A 16,997-nucleotide genomic window follows, 5' to 3' on the forward strand; every position below is an offset into this window, starting at 1 on the left:
CAGGCTCCCGACGGCAGCGCAATACGTCATCGGCCCGCGCCATGTTCACTTTGCCGTCGGCCATGTTTGCGCCAAACATGTCCATGCGCATCGGGTGTTTCCGGGTTGCACAACCGGGCAGTGGCTGTGCAGGGAGATTGGGGTCGGGGGTGAGGGGGGGTTTCTGCAGGCCCAGGGGGTCAGACCCTGGGGTGTCTAGCGGGCTCCCAGGTGGGACCCACCACGCACCTGCACACACACATGCACAGGGCAGGAGTGTGGTCCCAGTACACACTTGCATCTATTAAGCTTTATTGTACTTTATTTGCTTCTGATTGCTAAGCCAATTTTTCTTGTGGATCAAGAAAAAAAATACCGAAATGGAATGAGAAGGTAAAGCTAAAGAACGGACACATAAAAGAGTTACTTCAATAACACAACAAACTCAAAACGCTTACCTGTTGGAAATGTTTATCAATGAATGCTAATAAAATCGATATGTATAATGGAAACCAATGCCTAGATACTTTCTCAAGGGGACAGATTGTGTTATTTTTTGTCTTTTGTTCTTGTACTTTGCTTCAAATACTATAAAAGGGAACTTGGGAAATGGATGCTGAGAAGTTTATGAAGATTATCCATTGTTTCAGACATTGCTGCTTTTTCAGTTGACTGTACTTACATGTTGTGAAACTTAAAAGAAATGCTCTATTCATCAGTAAATGCTTGAGCTGATAAACTCTGGAGGATAAAAGAGAACGTGCTGTCTTTGGGGATATGTTGATAACTCAGGAGACAGAGAAGCTGGCAAAGATGTCCTATATGTTCCTAAACAAAACATAAATCTTAGCATTACTGTAGAGTGGGTTTCTGCATTTGTATTTGCTCACTTCGATTTTTTTTTAATGTGTGGACATTTCAAGGCAATATCATCATCTGTAAAAATGAAAATGTCTCAAGATAAAAAAAATAAGAATAGTAGCAGTATTCAGGACACACTCAAACTCCAGCAAACCATAACCAAAACTAGCTTTCAGGTTTCTTTTTAATAAATCATTTCTGCACCAAGGCGCATCATAATGTGTACGGTGACGTGGCCACAGGAAGGAATGACGGTCGGGAGGTCTCTCTCTACTCTTCCCAAGGAGGTGCTATTTCTTCTTTCTCTTTGGATCTTCAACACTTAGGAGAAGCTGTCACTATATTTAAAGGCGTGACTCACACTTTTCCACTCTCTGTTCCTGCCCCACACTCCTGTCTCTATCCCACCCTGCTCTATATACTGTGCTGAGTTGAGAAATTAATCAAAGACCCAATCTAAAATCAACTCAGACCTCTAATATATTTGCTAATCACACTTTCTCTGGACCATCAAAGATAATGAGGTAATTGAGCTTGTAATAGAACTTATTTCCAAGAGAATGGGAAGTCTCAGAATCACTAGACCAAATCCTTCATTTTCCAAACAATAAAATTGAGACCGAGACGGCCAAGGTAGTTCAGGTTCTGCTTTTAGATCTGGCAAAGTCACTATTAGACCATTTTACTTTGCATATTGGTCTATCTGGTCATAGAAAGTATAAGCCTTTGGCCAAATAAGATATATTTTTGGGAAAACGAAAGATTTTGTGATTTATTTTTTACTCAGTTAACTGGGATTTTTTTCAGAATTTCTATTTCCCTGAAATAGAAAATTGTTGCACAATTTTATAACTCCATTAAAGTTAATAATTAAAATTTCTTGAAAGCAAAATTGAATATTTTCCAATGTGAGTTCTGATTATGTTAATTTAAATTCTGAATGCATGTTTTGAGTGTCATCACGCATTTGTCAGGCCTTCTGCTGGAGTGTAGGATGGGGAGAAAAGACAAGAGCACTCCAAATGGTGACGCGTTTCACATTTTCAGTGGATCCTTTAACCCGATGCGGGTATCTTTAATTCCTTCAACATCCTTCAAAAATGCTGTCTATGGCGTGTTAGTAACAAACTATTTTAATAGCTTACACTTTTATATGGTCTGAAGTTGGATTTTCCCATATTTCAAAAGCAGCTCTTTCATAACTCCCCTTAATGTCCTAACATAAGGACATTTTGTACAAGTAATTAGGAGACTGGAAAGCACCTGAATGTATTTACATTCCAAGAACATTAAACTGAATGAATTGTGAATCTTGCTCATGTGTGACCTTTGGAAACATTCACAATTGTAGCACAGTGATTAAGAAACAGGAATGTCCCCCCAGCCGCTGCAGGTCTCCAGGATATGCGACACTTCTGACACATGAATAATTTACTGAAATGAAAATCGGTATCCGCTCTTTCTCTGTAATTTGAGTCCTCTAGTTACAATTATACCAAGTCTTGGCTTCTCAAGCACACAGATGAGAAAAATTCAGTCTTTGTCTGATAGACTCTTGACACTCTGTTTAGTTGGAGAACTGGAATGTAGTTGGAGAATGGGGAAGCTACCCCACAGAGGGGCACCCCAGGGCACAAGCACTTCCCTTGATGGAGGAGAGAAATCGACTCCAGGGTTCTTGTCCCCTGGATATGTCAAGCCGTCATCACACAGACCTAGCAGGCGCTGTCTTGGACTCACTGTGGAGGCTTGATAAATACTCAGTGACAGGAAATTGGCCCTTGACCAATGTCCAAAGCATTTCACAAATACCTTGCAAGAGGGAACACTCCTTTATTAAATAGATTCTTCAGAGATGAAGACATATGACTGCATCCACCATAATTACTTATATCATTGGTAAAACACTATTAACTGGATCTCTAAATTAGTCTTATTTGTCATGCATTCAATATCACTTAATGATTTTATATCAATTCCTGCCAGGCATCAGCTGGTCTAAACATAAAACACAGACAATTCTAAATGTAGGAAGAGTAAAAAACAACACAAAGACCCTGACCTCAAAATGCTTAATGAGAAGTGCTCAGTGCTTGAGAAAGCCCAGGGCGCTGCAGAACCAGCAGGCGCTGCAAGGAAAGTCATGCACATGCAGAGACCCAGACAGCTCTCACACAGCCACTGCTCTCAAGCAAGTAGGACTTTTGAAATTTAATTTGAAATGAAGCTCTACAGTGTGAAAAGTTTTCAATAGACCTTGCACTACCGATGAGGCCAGCTTGCGCCCTCTCCACTGCTATCCACGCTGAAGAGCCCAGGACTTCCAGACTCGCCCGCAGAGATCTGTTTTCTGACCTGAGTGTGCTGGAGAAGGTCCCCGAACAAGAAGAAAAGAAACCCTGGACTGCTCAGCCCCTCAGTTTTTTTTAAAGATTTATTTATTTATGTATACAAGAACTGGGGTACAGGCCAGAGGTGTGGGGGTGAGAGGATTCACCAGAGACAGAGTGGGGAGCAGAACAAGCAGACTGACTGAAAACACTGCTGAGGGGGCAGCGGGGAGACAGGAGAGGTCTGCTGCACCCTGTGAGTAGCTCCCTGGTGGGGATAGAACTCAGGCTACAGTGGCTGGTGATAGCTTGATAATGGTGAGACTTTAACCCCTGCACCACAAGGGAGCCCCAAGAGGTAGACATTTTTAAGAAAGTAAAAACCAACAGGTTTTCTCTGATTTTGTTTATTAAAAGCATCTACAAGATAAAATACTAAAGGGGACTGCTACTTACTCAGCAACAGATATTTACATAAAGTAATTGATCTCGATTTCAATCCAATTTTACTAACATATTTTCAGTATAATTTATGAGTGCTTCATTTCGAAATACTTATTGTATTTTTAAGGTAGATTGGTAAAGATCAGTCCAATTCTCTGTTTGACTTATCTAATGCCTGAGCTTTAATTGAGTTTATCCATCAAAGTCACATTTCATTTAGAGAATGGATGTCAGGCCACAGCAGTCAGCAATGATGAAGGAAAGGACTTTAAATTAACTAACAATAGTATCTTAGAACAAAAGTGAAAGTCTATTTTCAGTGTAAGCTTAGAATTTTAGCTCGAATAAAAAATTAGTTGACTACCAAGCAATGCTCAAGTGTTAATTAAGAGTAATGTCATTATTTATTTACCTATAGCGTAGAATAGAACGATAGTGAAGCCTAGCAAAGTGTATGTCCTGGCATTCCTTTTACAGGACTGTGCTGTTATGGCAGTAAGAATTTCTAGTCACTAGATATAAATAGTGGTGATAAATGTAAAATTCAACATGCTTTGTTTACATATGGAACACTCGCTGGTGGTGATAACACTCAATATAATCAGGAAACAAAATTCTTTGATAGTCTAGACAAAAGTAGCTTCACGGATGAGCAGCAGATGGAAGGAAAACATACACATCGTCTGGATTTTGGGGGTAATTATCTTTGTCCATGGCTGGTGTGTGATTATTCTCCAATTCTAGGCGGCACGGTTGAGAGAGACACACTAAGCAGGTGGCAGAGTAAGGGCTGGGAGGGCGAGAAAACCCAAGGGGAGACTTTCGACCACCCTGGCCAACTCAGAGCAAAGTCTCGACCCTGGAGGGAGATCAGAGCAGAGACCACGTCTAGGCTTGACAAAGCTCAAGCACCATCAAGTGCCTCACAGGCCTCTCATCCAGCTTATTGTTACCATTTTCTGTTACCACATCGTTACACATTTTAAGTTTTGTCATTTGCAATTCATATGGTCTCCACCTCTCTGACCACATGTCTCGACTCCATCTGTCCTTCCGCCTCTCTCCTCTGTGGGTCCCAGCATTCCTGCCGCCTCTTCTCCCTCCCGTCTAGCTGCCCCTGTTCACAGCACCCCCTCAGTCAGTGGGGCAGGGAACATGGACCCCCCAGATTCCCCTCTAATGTGGGAAATGCGCTCAAGATGCCCCACATCTCTCCAGAGGTTCCCATCCAGGTGTTAGCACAAATGAAGCCACAAAAGTGGTCCTTGGCGCTTCATCCCATTTCATTGCCTTCAGACTGCACGGGAGTGGGGGGCTGAGGCGGGACAACTGCTCACTCCGTCCCCACACCTCAGTGCGACTCTCCGCCCTGCCCTCGGCCCCCCGCCGCGCTCCCTCTCTCCTCAGGAGGGTGACCCCGGGCTGGAGGCCCAGGGGGCCCTGGAATGGGGTCAGGGCCCTGGGTCATGGCAGCGGAGCTCAGGAGGCAAGGCTGAGGACAAGGAGTGGACCTGGGTCACCACGCCGGGCCACCTGGTCAAGGACAAGGAGATCCCGCCGCTGGAGGACAGCTTCCTCTTCTCCTGGCCCTTCAAGGAATCTGAGGTTATTGACCTTTTCCTGGGGCCATCCCTCAAGGACGAGGCTTTGAAGATCATGCCCAGGCAGCAGCAGACCCACGACGGGCAGCGGGCCAGATTCAAGGCGTCGGTGGCCATTGGGGACTATAATGGACATGTCAGGCCAGGCGTTAAATGCGCCAAGGAGGTAGCTGCTGCTCTCTGAGGGGCCATCATCCTGGCCAAGCTCCCCATCGTGCCCGTGCAGCGAGGCTACTGGGGGAACAAGATCCGCAAGCCCCACGCCGTCCCTTGCAAGGTGACCGGCTGCTGTGGCTCCGCGCTGGTGGCCTCATGCCTGCCCCCAGGGGCACTGGCATCTCTCTGCGCCTGTGCCCAAGAAGCTGCTGCTGATGGCCAGGATCAATGACTGCTACACCTCAGCCAGGGGCAGCACCGCCACCCTGGGCAACTCTGCCAAGGCCACCTTCAATGCCAGCTCCAAGACCTACAGCTCTCTCACCCCCAACCTCTGGAAAGAGACCATGTTCACCAGCTCTCCCTACCAGGAATTCACTGACCGCCTGGTGAAAACTCACACGACAGTCTCAATGCAGAGAACCCAGGCGCCAGCTGTGGCCACCACATAGTTTTCATACCAGGAAATAAAGTGAATTATGCCTGTGGAAAAAAAGAAAAAGAAAAAGAAACCACAGCATATGTGTGGAGATTTCTGGACCTACTAAACATAGAGCTTCCATATGATCCAGCAATTCCACTCCTAGGTATTTACCCAAAGGACACAGAAACATCCATTCCAAAGAGCACCTGCACCCCTATGTTTAGAGCAGCACTGTTTACAATAGCTAAGCTTTGGAAACAGCCCAAATGCCCAAAAATAGATGACTGGATCAAGAAGATGGGGTCCATATACACCATGGAATATTACTCAGCATTCAAAAAAGATAAACACATGCCATTTGCAGCAACATGGATGGCGCTGGAAGGGATCATGCTCAGCGAAATAAGCCAGAAAGAAAAAGAAAAATACCGGATGGTCTCACTCATAGCAGGAATCTAGAAAACTTAAATAAGGGACCAGGAAAATGAATAACTATAAGAAAGTGAAAATCAAAATCAACAAAAAACTATGAACCAGAGACACTTTTTGGGGGGTGAGGGGCGGGAGGGGAGGGATTGGGGTCAGAATGGGGGGGCTGCAATTGTATGGGGAATATAAAAATAAAATTTATTATTTAAAAAAAAATAAAATAAAATGAACAATGAAAAAAAAAAAAAAAGAAAGAAACCACAGCATAACCCTTCATCCTGGGTGAAGACACAGATGCAGAGTGGGAGTTACGTATTATAAAGAAATTTTAATGTATTTAGAGTATATGCCTTTTTACTGCTATTTGATAAACTTATATATAATGTGAATGGTTGTCCCTGACCTCCCCCCATAAAGTTGCCCGACAGAAGCCTGCTCCGCCGCCAGCAGACAATTCCAAAGTCAGTCTGCCCGTCCTCTGTTTACTGCTGGCTCTTCCAGGCTCTGGACTTGTAACCTTTTGGGGTCAAGGAATGCTTGCTTTTCCTACTGGGGAGCAAAGTCTATTCTTGGGCGCAGCATTGAGCTTGTTTGTAAATGTGTGCACTTTCTCTGAGTATTTGTTCTGGGTCAACAGAAAACAGCTGTTTTCAGGGTGAGCTAAAACCTTCTAGAGTAGGTTTGCACTATAATATATTCCATAGCATCTACTTTCAAATGTCTGAAATGCCTCCTTTGCTATTTAGTGGAAATTTCCAGTTGCAGTAGAAAAATCTACACTGTGATCAGAGGGACTCTGGTATCTTCTGACAAACGAAATTTTGTGGGTTTTTTTCATGAAGAGAAAAATTCTATCACTTCCAGCATTTACATATTAAATGAGTATTATAGCATCACTAGTACTAAAATATGTATGAAAGGTGAACAAAAAGTATTAAATAAGATTTAAATAAAGTGTAATAAGTCTATAGACTTTATACATCTTGATATGATTATTTTATTCCAGAATATGATTGATATGATACTTTATTGATTACTTGATATGATTACTTTATTCCAGAAGGACAAATAAATGGGGTACACCCCCCTGATTCCTTGTTCTGGGGAGAACTGCGCACAGTTATCACACGCTTACCCTGCTCCTGTGACTGAACCCTAACAGGCAGTGGACGCGTCAGCTTCCTCATAAGCAAAACAAGTCAAGACTTGTCTTTAATTCTGTGTGCATGAGACTCAAATAAGAAATGACTTGTGACTACTAAGGCTAGTGTCCTTGCTAAGGGCTGATCTAATAAATGATGGAATCGCCACAAAACGCAGACACATGAAATAAAACAAGTGAAGAAAATCAAGTGAGAATCACGGGAAAGCATCCCCCCAGCCCCCACTTCCTCTTATCACCTGAGACTGGGTAGTAGAGACATACACTCTCCACAAAATAAAACCATCAACCACCAGCACATTTCTATATTTGAACACGGCATGCTTTGGTTTGCTTATAGCAAAACATTTTCTATGTAAATGCATTGCTTCTGCTGAAGCTGAATTCTTGTCAAATGCAAAATGCATACAAAGTAGCTAGAATCCAGCCAATAATAGCACATTATCTCCCAGGCCCGACCTTCATTAAGAAAATGCAGTGCCACATTAAAACGTGTGAAGAGTAATTTAAATGATGACTCCTTCGATGGAATAATAAGAGTTTGTCATATTTATAACAAGTACAGACTCAGTCAACAACAGCAGAATCGCATGCGTTTCTGAATCATTCCGTAGAAACCAGCAAAATCTTTCGTGGGCAGTGATTAGAGGTTGGGCAGGTGAAGGTCGGGGAGAAGGGAGGGAGACCTGGAAGTTCCACATACTTGCATTTTTTTCTAACATGCTTTCATTTTGGAATCATATTTTTTCAGGCCCACAATGAAATCCGTCTCTTTCCTGCTTGCGTTGCCCGTAGTGCAGACTTCAGTGTTTTCTGAGCTTTGTAACTCGGCCGCTGCTTCTGCCCTGGGTATTAATATGAAACAGAACCTCCATGTTGTCATCCACTGCACAAGCAAAGCTCTCACGGCCCAGCAGCGGGGACTCGCCGTCAGGCTCCGCTAGAGTGACTGGTGAGCTGAAGCTCGACTTCCCAGCCCCAGTCACCACACGTCTAGAATCTTAGAGGGATGCTAGTGAATGAAGTCGGAGAAGAAAGACAAGCACCGTCTGATTTCACTCCAGTGTGCAATATAGAAAAAACCAACAGATGAGCGAAGATGAGCCACTCCCTGCCCGGCCAGGGAGTGGCCAGCAGCGGGGACAGGCACAAAGAGGCCGAGGAGCTGGGGACAGATGTGGACTTGGAGCGGCGACACCAGCTCCGGCAGCACAACTCCTGCTCGGTACCAGTGATCATCACAAGGGAGCGGACACGCTGACCCAGCGCCGGGCTGCCCGCGTGGAAGCACAGCCTGGACAGCAGCGCTGCGAGAGAAGACGCGACACTCTCCTGAGAAGGGCAGGGACTAACGAGCGGGCAGGACAAAGCATTCGAACAAGAAGGAGTTGATGACCCCTGCCTGGCGGTTAAGTCCCTGGTTCCTCAGGAAATCCTGGGGCAGCTCTGCCTTGGGCCCAGTGAGCTGCCTGTGGTTGGGTTTGCAGCTGAACAAACAGTGGACGTGGTTCCGCAGCTGGCCTGGCCCTTGCACGCCCAGAGTCCTGCTGAGCACCAGAGGTGTGCATGGGCCAGCGCAGCTGCTCACACGCCTGTGGGAACGAGCAGGAAAGGCTCTTTCTTTCTGGTTCGGAATCCAGATACACCAGTTTCCACCAGGCAAACAGCCTGAGCGCACGCTCGGCCCAGGCCTCTCTGGAAACTGGGCCGCAGCTGCCGGCTCTCCAGCCCCGCGGGTCTCGGGCTTGGACTCCAGAGGCGGTGATCAAAACCGCCCCCCGGGGAGAAACACTTTGCTGTTTGTGACCAGCCTGTTGGGTCAGCGCAGACCCCGGCCCCCTCGCCAAACCCTCTTGTCATATGTTATTTGGTTTCAATCACGTTGTACCTTGTAGCCAGAGATGTCAGAGGACAAACGAGCAGGTCACTAATGTCACAGAGTGTGAAGTCACATGATTCAGAAATGTCTGGCCTCTCAGCTTAAGTATCATGAGAAAAATACACACTGAAGTTTCTCACTAAAACAAAAATTAATCAGAACTACTTGACATTTAAGTTAAATAAGCAATATTAGTTAGAAAAAGTGGTTGTTACCAACTCTAGTAAATCTGCATTCAGAGGACTTTTTCTGCAATCACAGGTTCTATATCGATCCAATTTATCTATGTATCGATCTACCATCTCTATATAATTTTTATATATAATTTTTAAATCTTGACACAGACCTCTATACCAACATCTCTATCATCTAACTGGCATTATCTACATCTATACGTATAACTTAACACCCAGGGATACATGTCTAGAGCTAACTAGTGATCATTTGTGTTTAGTATTCCACTATGCAAACGTGGGCTAAGTTTTTGACTACATGACTATATGTTCTTGACTATATGTCAGCAGACCAATAAATTCCATATACACCAGTGGCTGAATAGTCATAGAAAATAAAGACAAGGCCGATGCATATGAAATAAAAGATATTTACAGAGTCCTTCCTCCAGGGTGCTCTCTGAATTATTTTTAAGTATTATAGTAACATGGTAAAAGTCACCATCCACAAAGACCTAACAATCTATTTGAGGAGGACTAGTGAGGATTTAAACAACAGCTCAGGAAGACAAATAACTTCAAGAGCACAAAGATTTTTTTCTGTAAAGCATTAATTATTAAATTAATTACAACAGTAAAGGATTAGATGTTTTTGGAAAGACTTTTTACAAGTTTTTCTGTTTCTCTATATTTTCATACTTTCTCTTGTTTTCTCTGATAGCGCATTACATAATTATTAAGAAAAAACTTGCAACCTTACTTTAAAAGTATCATCCACTTGTCACTGTTCTAGCCAGACACCATACAGCTGTGTGTTTTTATTTCACCCCGTGTTCTCACGTGTGCATAACCTTTCTGCATGTCTGTGTATGACCTGTCCAGATAGAGTGAGTCACCAGTAAATGTCTCCATTTTTAAATGTATCCCTTTAAACTTGAAAGTGAATGGACATAGATTGAATATAGATAAATATCAGAGTGTTATCTGATTAGACAGATGCCTATTTGGGATCCCAAAGGCAAAATGTGGAGCAAGACAAATCCTAAACATATTGGTAGCCTGTGATTTAGGGATACGGTAAGAAACAGGATTAGGAAAATGTGTTCTCCATCGTGGGGTGTAACACAGAAGCTTGGCTAAGATAGTCGGTCTCGAGATAAACTTCTGAAGGTTAGAAGCAAGAGAAAAAAGTGACATGTTAGGGTAAACAAGCATCCAAGAAGAACTCTAAAAATAATCTATAGGCTGACAACTCGTTTAAGGAGTTATTAAATATAGTACAATTTTGATCATGGAAAACTAATCCATGGTTAGTAAAAATATACAAGAAGTAAATAGGATAAATAACCTAACCTAACAATTATGCTTACTATCAGATATCAACAAAGAGGACATAAGAAAATTTCAGCATTCAATGGCACAAAATAAGAAAATAAATATACAAAGATATGTATTTTAATGAGTTTACACTTTATCAAAATACATGTATGTACATTTGGTGTAAGATTTTGTTTTTATAGCAAATTTGATATTGAATTTTCCAAAATATTGCCTTTGTCTTATTTAACATATCCCAATAAACAAAAAACAATATCTTGTTGAGAATAAGAAAGTAATTTTTCATGCACAATATGTCCATCATTCAATGACCTTTTATTTTATATTTTAAGTCAACATTTTTAAAGAGTATGTTCTTTGCCTTAAAAGGATTTCTGATTTACTTTGTATGAGGTTAGTACTGAGTGGTTAAATATGTTGATTTATTTTCTGTCTCTGTCCCCCAGTATTGCAGCATTCTTTTTTCAAGTGGTATTCAAAATCTCAGGAAAGATTAATATAGCCCAAATAACGGAGGCACACTTTTAAACATTAGCACTGCCCTTTACCCATCTTGTATATTTCACTTTTATTTGTTTAAAATATGAGCTTGCCACGTGGCTGCAAGCATCTGGCATACAGATGGAGAATTGTGGGTACCAAAATATCAGATCTATTTTGGTGGAGTTACGAATACCCCTGCGTATGTTGTCTTTGAAAAAAGGAAGTTTGATGGTTTCATGAAAAGTACAAGCAAAAATTCTAGCATGTTATTGTTAACTTGGAAAAATCATGTGGATGCATTAATGAATGTCACATAAGGCAAAAGTCTTTGGATAAGATACAATTATCTATATCTTAAAATAACACTTTGTATCTTAAAAATAGTAAAATAGCACTTCTGAAAAATCAAGTGTCATCTTTAGGTGGAACAGCTGATGATGGTCTTCAGGGCACAGGTAAAGGTGTTACCTTTGGCAAAGAAGATCGATGTTTCCTCCAGTAAACTACATGTCCATAGAGAGAAAAACATAGGATGCAAGATCATCCACTGAGATGTTTTGATGAACAGATGAATGAATAAATCAAAACAATGTTTTAAAGCCAACATCATCAAGAACTTGATAGAAACCCAAATAGGGATGTTGCAAAGAATTACCAAGCACTTTCTCTTGGATAAAACAGTCTCAAAAATTGCAAATTTATTTACCACGTAATGCTTTATCTTTTGATTTCTTTAAATAAGTTGTAACGTTTTAAAACTTGAGCCTGTAGGGCCTCCCCGGTGGCGCAGCGATTGAGCGCTGGGTTGTGAAGCTGCCCGCAGCCTCTGCGGCGCCGGTTCGATCCCCGGCTGCTCCCCGGCCACCGGAGGAGGGTCCCGCGTGGCACGCAGGCCTCTCCTGCCGCCCGCTGCTCCCCTCAGCAGTGTACTTCGTCAGTCTGCCTGCTCTGCTCCCCGCTCTGGCTCTGGTGAATTCTCTCACCCTCCCGCGCTTCTGACTCTACCCAGTGCTTGTATAAATAAATAAATAAATCTTTAAAAAAAATAAATAAACTTGAGCCTGTAGCTGATGGCTACTACTACAGATTGTTTTGAATGCACTGGAGAGAGAGCCTCTACATTTCATTGAAAGTGAAACTTCAAATACTCTTCACAAGTGCTTGAATGCCACAATTGGGGGTTGTACACATGCACAACATATATGTGATGTATACACGGATATTATATCTGTGCCAGCCACGTAGTGACTGTGGGAGCCACAGCCTTGGCTGACCGTGTGAACATAGGTAAGCATTAAAGACAGCAAACACCAGGGTAAAACACATCACGATGCTAGAATAGTTTCCAGGGAGACAGGAGAAAGCTCTGTTCTCACACTTTTAACTGAGATGACTTGTCTATAAATACTGAATCAATAGGAAGTTAATTAAATTCTAAGAAAAAAGGGCCATCTTTGAGGATAAGTCCATGGCATTTGAGTTAAATTATTTGTTCTGAAAGATTTTCCATTTGAAGCTTTTTTCATGTCTGTAGTAGTCCAGAAAAACTTAATCCACATTTACATCTAAGCACTTTATCCATGAAGAAGATAGAGTCATTAGCCCCAAGAATTTCACTGAAAGTCACTTGAAAGTAAATCAGATGTCGGCACTCTATGTTGAACAGCATGTAACTTCAGGTTTATCCTAAAGTTTTAAATCTCATTTCAGCATGTCAATGCTTTCCTTTTGCCCCTCTGACTCTTCAAGCTTTTCATCAATTAACTCCTTTTTTGATGGCAAGGAGAGTCACACCAGATTATTGTCATGCTCAAGAATTCATTCCAGAAATTAAATCATGGTGTCTACTGAACTTCCCTTGGGCTCCTGATCCCAAAACACCCTACACAATGTCACAGGAGCCATCCACGTATACATCACATATGTTGTGTGTGTGTACAGAAATGACATACTTTGTGCTTAATTTTCCCTTCCCTCAGCTTAACAAAGCAGCATTAGAACTGGACAGGCATTTCTCTCCTTTGTAAAAGCAAAAAGGAATTAAATTGCTTTGGAAGAAATTCCCTTGCATTACTCCCAAAAGCTCTCCATACTCCAAGCAAAGTTTCCAATCTGTATTTTACTAAGTGAAGAATGAATCATTTCCAAAGATTTTCAAAAATAATTAGAAAATACAAAAGCCATTGTTTGCTTGATAAAAATGAGAGCAATTTGTTGCAAGTGTTTATTCAAAATAAAAGAGATCATAGAAAAGATGTGTTCAATCCCTGGCAAACAAAAGAACGCAAATAAGTGTGCAATTTGAGAGCAGTGCATGCTTCCAAACTATTGACACCATGGATAAACAATTGATTAATGATCAATTTGACCAATTATAACTATTGCCATCTCAAAAATTACACCAATCTGTATTCCAGACATCCTTGGGTTGGGTTTGGTTTTGTGTTTGGGAGTTTGATTTCTTTTGTTTGTTTGCTTGCTTGCTTAATGCCTCAACTGCTTTCTTTGCAAGACAAAGATTTTGGCAAGTGAATTATCCACTTAAGTAATGTGAATATAAGGTACTTTATTTTCACTAATATACTGACTCTATAAAAGTATAATATGAAAAAGTGTTTAACGTAAATACACAAACAACTCCATCTTGCTGTTAACAGCATTGCACAGTGCTTACAAGGTGGCTGTAAGAATCACAAAATCTACAAAATCCTGAGTTTGAGACTCGTCACTGCCAGCCACTTAGGGCCATGACGAGTGTGGCGGCTGTTTCTTGCCAACCTTCTTTCTTAGACTGATGCAAAGAGGTGGGGCTTGCAGTCTCCAGTAACTGGACAACCTCTACCCCTGGCTGATCAAATTTAGGTCTGTGCCTCTCCATACCTCAATGTGTATGGTGTAGGGTTGCCATGTAGTTTGTTGCCAAAACTAAGTCTCTTTTTGTGAATAATTATGCTTCCAGAACAGGTACAAATTGGCACTGAGGCCAGAGAACCAGGGAAGTCTGGAGCCCCAGCGAGCCTTCCCCGGGGAGCGTTCCCAGACCTTCCCAGGTCCCAGGCTGGCCCCCTCCCCTCTTGCTGAGCATCCCCCAGAGCAGAATTCAGGGCTCAAAAAAAAAAAAAAAAATGGAAGTTCTAAAGCTCCACAGCAGAGTCTATCAAAGAGCTCTTGGTAGGCAGAGCAGGCAGACACTTAATCACAGCTTTTGCAACAAACAGCCTTTTTCTGCTGCAGTATATTCTGATCCCTCAGCTGTGTGCTTGGTGAATGCAGTTCAGACCTTAAAGCGCGTGTAAGACTTAAACTTTGTCACCACCCTAAGGGGAACAGCTCGGAGCCACGGATGGAGAAACACAAGACCGATGGCAGCGCGAGGGCTGGCCAGGGCGGGGAAGGCGTGCCAGGGCACGCGGGTGGGCACCCGCGGGAAGCAGGGTTTGGGCCCAAGAGCAGAGTGACCCCGAGGGCAGCAGCACAGCTCAGCGCACACGTGCACAGGGGCTCTGCGGGTTCTCCTCCCGCTGTTGAGGTGTAGAAGGGGGGCACCCGGGCTCTGCCGTGCAGCCAAGCCTGACCACACGTTCCCTAAGACACCCTTGAGGCCGCTGCCCTGTAAGCCACAGCAGCCCTCAGGCGAGAATGGTGTCTCCTCATTGTTTCAGATAAAAATTTGCGAAAACGCTAATTACATAAAATAGCCTTAGATGCCCAAGTCCTGCGTCTTTGCCCAAGAGGCAAAGTTAGGAATTGAGATCAATCAAATCGCGATTCTCTCTGCAGCCTGCCTGTTCCTCACCTCTTCTCTCTCCCCTACCGGTGAAAGATCAATGGGATCGATTAACTTCACAGCTTCTCATTGAAATTAGGAAAATAAAGTCCGCAGCTCAGGTGGGTTACTCCATGCCGGCAACAGGAGCCAGGCGGCCAGTATGTCAGGTGTGTTTCAAGGGAATTGAGAAGGTGTGTTTAGAGTAAAAATTGGGGCAGACTGACACTACGGCCGATGGGCATCACTGAAAGTGGGCGAAAGGCACAGGAAACCAATATCTGAAGAATTTGGAATTTTTTTAGAAAATTGGTACAAGGTCTCCCACGTGACTTGATAATCAGTAATACATCGCGCTTAGAATCACCAGGCGCTGGAGGGACGTCCTCTTTATCCGCATCACTCCAGACCTTGCCAGAAATCGCTGCCTAAAGTCTCACCACTACAGACACGCAGGGTATGGCTTCGAGAAGGTGAAATTCGCTCCATGTCCGAAATAGAACATGAAGAGGCACCATGTCAGCTTAGACAGGGATGGGGTGTCAACATTTTACTTGAAAGGGATTATCTTGTACTTCCGCATAAATCATTCTAATGATGTTGTTTCAAGGGATAATGAGACCTTTTGTTTGGCTTAATGTTCTTTTAATTGGAGAGAAAAACATTTAACCTTGCTCTATTTTCCATCTCAGTAATATCCAACAGACGGTGAAGAGACCATGAATGGCGCGTCCATGTGTATGAAAAGGACTTGGCTTGATCCCCGTCTGTTTGTGCCAATCGAACATGCCAGCATTCAAACTCCCAAATAGGCCATCAGGGCCACGTGCCTAATGAAATAGGACTGGCCTGCTGGTGTCCTCGTTAGCGCTATTTTAAGAGAACACTGGCGTGAGTGCAAGTTCCAGGAAAACTGACTTAAGCTCCTTGGGTTTGAACATTAATTTGAGTTAGTGCCTCACCATATCTGACTTGCCCTTCACTTTATGTCTGCAGCACAAAGGCCTGTGGTCTCCCCGTCTTGGAAGCACATTCACCACAGGTTGCAACTAACATTCCCCTTCCTAATACCCAGCAAGTCTTCTTCTAGGACGGAAATGCATAAAAAAGCGTCAAATGGGAAGAGGCCGCGTACAAGATACCTGCACGATAGAAGCTAATTGCCCAATTCGGAAAGTCGTCTCTGCCCTACAAAGCTATTCATTGTATTTTTAGTGAAATAACAGCTCTCCTACCTGTTTGCGTTGAATTTTAAGGGAACTCATTTTCTTTGATGGAGTAATCATTTCAATTTACAAATTTAATGCATCCGTATGAAATCTGCTGTCTCTATCCCCACCCGGCCCGTAAAACAGAAGGCATTTTAGTAACTAAATGTGGAATAACTTCAGTCACACTAGAAGAAGGACTCAGAACCATAAGCTAAGTAAGCCTTGGGCTGTGTTACTTACTGGTTTTTTCTTTTCTTTTGCTACTGAATTCCAAAATGTGCAGCTACCTCATTTTGGGACAGGGATTTGGAAACATTTGCCCTAATGCACTTAATAGTTGACATAAAATATCAAAAATAAAAACAGGCTTATGCACACATTTCTAGGTGACTTGTGTGATAAATGTTGATGACAGGATTTGTCTTGAGTTGACTCAATTAACCTGCGATCATCACAAATGAACACACAGTCAATTCCAATCAACACTCTGAAGAAACATTTTCGATTTGCTCTCGCCTAAACAGCCAGTTCCTACTGAAGTGCTAGACACGTACAAGATGGTCTAGAAACGAGATTTGAAAAAATAAAGGATGTGAGTTCTGAGGGAATGACCAATTCTGCATTTTTATGAAAATATCCTAAAAGCCACCCAAGGACTCCGGCGCCCTGCGCTTCCTGGAGAAGCAGCATCACTGGCTATAAGCTGACAACTAGACCAATACTGCCTAGGAATACACATTTAAAAATATTTGTTAAAATGT

The 16,997-nt window shown here is 42.8% G+C and overlaps 1 pseudogene; it reads left to right on the forward strand.

Annotated features, from left to right (window-relative positions):
• The first annotated feature begins 5,029 nt into the window (after positions 1-5,029).
• Positions 5,030-5,823, forward strand: LOC119234779 (40S ribosomal protein S2-like; annotated as a pseudogene).
• Positions 5,824-16,997: the final 11,174 nt, after the last annotated feature.

This window comes from Talpa occidentalis, unplaced genomic scaffold (assembly GCF_014898055.3).
Source record: "Talpa occidentalis isolate TD23 unplaced genomic scaffold, MPIMG_talOcc4v2.1 talOcc4.8, whole genome shotgun sequence".
In the NCBI taxonomy this organism is placed as follows: Eukaryota; Metazoa; Chordata; class Mammalia; order Eulipotyphla; family Talpidae; genus Talpa; species Talpa occidentalis.